This window comes from Schistocerca serialis, unplaced genomic scaffold (genome assembly GCF_023864345.2).
Source record: "Schistocerca serialis cubense isolate TAMUIC-IGC-003099 unplaced genomic scaffold, iqSchSeri2.2 HiC_scaffold_1168, whole genome shotgun sequence".
Classification (NCBI taxonomy): Eukaryota; Metazoa; Arthropoda; class Insecta; order Orthoptera; family Acrididae; genus Schistocerca; species Schistocerca serialis.
Window position 1 is genome coordinate 202501 of NW_026047368.1, and position 2500 is coordinate 205000.

Genomic DNA, 2500 nt, shown 5'->3' on the forward strand with positions numbered 1-2500 from the left:
TCGATGAGGGACTGCAATCCCCTCGCGGTCGATGCAAAAAGCAGGACGTCATCTGCGAAGGCCGCAGCGTTAACTCTGCGACCAAGGATCCGAGCTCCGATGTGGGAGGGAAGTTGACCCAAAACATAGTCCACCGCAAAATTGAAAAGGAGGGGGGAGAGGGGGTCACCCTGACGCACACCCCTAGCCGGCTGCAGGGGCACGCCCACGTCGGCGCCGCCCGCTATCACCGTCGTGCTACCCTCGTAACACCTTTCGACGTACTCAATAAAGCAATCCGGCAGGCCATGAGCCCTCAGCACGGGGCGGAGGGCGGCATGGTCCACCGAATCGAACGCTTTAGAGACGTCGATCGATGCCACAAAAACAGAGCGACAGGAGCGGACTGCGTCGGTGAGAGCAGTGTCCAAGATGAAGGTGTTTTCCAACATCCCATCCCGGGGGATGAATGCCCGCTGACGTTCGTCCACAGCACATGCACGCATCAGGCGTGACGCGAGAACCTTGTGAAAGGTCCGCGCCAACACCGAGCAGACCGTAATGGGGCGAAAGTCAGCGGGGGATGTTGGTGCAGCCGTTTTGGGGAGAAGTGACGTCCGGGCGCGAAGCAGACGCTCGGGGAGGGCGCGGGCCAGGAGGAAGAGGTTCAAGAGTTTCACCAGGACTTCATGCGGCAGGCGCCGCAGCTCCGCTGGAGTCAGGCCGTCCGGCCCGGCTGCCGATCCCCTGGGCGGCAAGGCAGCAGCGACCTCCTCACGTGTGACCGGCCCCCATAGGCACTCAGGAGCGACAGGCTCCGAGTGCGGGAGAAGGCGGTCACGGATGAAGCCGGCGGTGGAGATCGGCTTCTTCGTGAAGAGGTCCGCCCAGAAGTCCAGCAGACCGGGGATGTCGGGTGGCGGCTGCAGCAGGGTGCCGTCCAGCAAGCCGCGCACGCAACGCGCACGCGACCTACGGAAGGCGTCCTGTGTCCGCGCGTATTCCCAGCGGCGCCGCTTGCGCTTCTGCAGCGGCGGGGCGGCAGGCGGCCGCTTGGATGGTTGGCGCGGCCGCTGTGTCCTGGTGATCGACCTCTCCCCCCTGGACCCGACCGACGCAAGGGCATCCGGGAGCATGCCCAGGATGACATCGGGCGGCGTGCCCCGCCCCAGACCAATGACTCGATCCAGGGCAGAGAAACGCTGGGCGGAAGCAGGTAGCCCCGCCAGATGCTCCCAGATGGCGGCGTCAGTCGGCCCCTCCGGCGGCGGCCCGGTGGTGTCGGCCGCGAAGTCCTCGGCTGCGTCGACGGGCGGCGCAGCGGCCTCGCCCGCGTCAGGCAGCGAGCTCGCTGCTCCACGGCGGGACGCCGGCTCTTCACCCCGACCGATCTCAAGTGCCTCCATGAATTGGCGGACAAGCTGCTTGTGGGCAGCTTGCCGCCGTCGGCACTTGATTGCCTCAAGCGTTCGGTCGGGGAACATCCTGGTAAGTTCTTGATTTACAAAGAAGAACCGGGCGTCCCTCTCCAGGAACAGTTCGGCCTCTGCCTTGGCGAGCGACAGGACTTCTTCCTCCGTCCACCTCGCGCGATGCCTCTCCGTCACGATCTCAGCGTTGGCGGCCGCAGGGTGTTGGCGGCGGCGATGGACCCCGAGACCGTTCTTCGTGGTAAAAGTGCGGTGGCACTCACTGCAAGCAAAGGGAGCTACACAAACTATCGCATTTTCGTTACGGCCGGTTGGCCGGATAGGTGCTGGGGTAGCTGGGGTGGCACCTTCAGCGGAAGGGCCACCATCTCTTGTTTCTTGTCGGCTGCCCCCAACTATAAAGGGATAATGCGAGGGGGGGCTGGTAACCCCCCCAAGCCCCTGGTGCGGTCTTCCACTCTGCAAAAATCAGCGGGCCCACGAGAAGGGGAGAAGACCGCAGGAGAGGAGAGGCTGAGAGGGCTAGGCCCATGTATTGCGCATCACTCTCCCTGTAACTATAACCCAAGGAAGGCACCTCGCAGCAGCAGCACGACTACATCAAGACCGCACTTCGAAAAGCCAAGTCCGGATGCAGCCACACCGCCGCCACTTGGCCACCTTAAGAGAGTCATAGTTACTCCCGCCGTTTACCCGCGCTTGCTTGAATTTCTTCACGTTGACATTCAGAGCACTGGGCAGAAATCACATTGCGTCAACACCCGCTAGGGCCATCGCAATGCTTTGTTTTAATTAGACAGTCGGATTCCCCCAGTCCGTGCCAGTTCTGAGTTGATCGTTGAATGGCGGCCGAAGAGAATCCGCGCACCCGCGCGCCCCCGGAGGAGCACGCTAAGGCGGACGCGGCCTCGCAGCAAGGAAGATCCGTGGGAGGCCAAGGCACGGGACCGAGCTCGGATCCTGCACGCAGGTTGAAGCACCGGGGCGCGAACGCCGCGCAGGCGCGCGCATCCTGCACCGCCGGCCAGCACGAGGCCAACCGACGGCGAGAGCAGACCACGCCCGCGCTAAACGCCCGCACTTACCGGCAC

General features: G+C 63.8%; 1 pseudogene; it reads right to left on the reverse strand.

Moving 5' to 3' along the window:
• LOC126433558 (large subunit ribosomal RNA) overlaps nt 1-2500 on the reverse strand; it is a 7775-nt pseudogene that overhangs the window by 2822 nt on the left and 2453 nt on the right.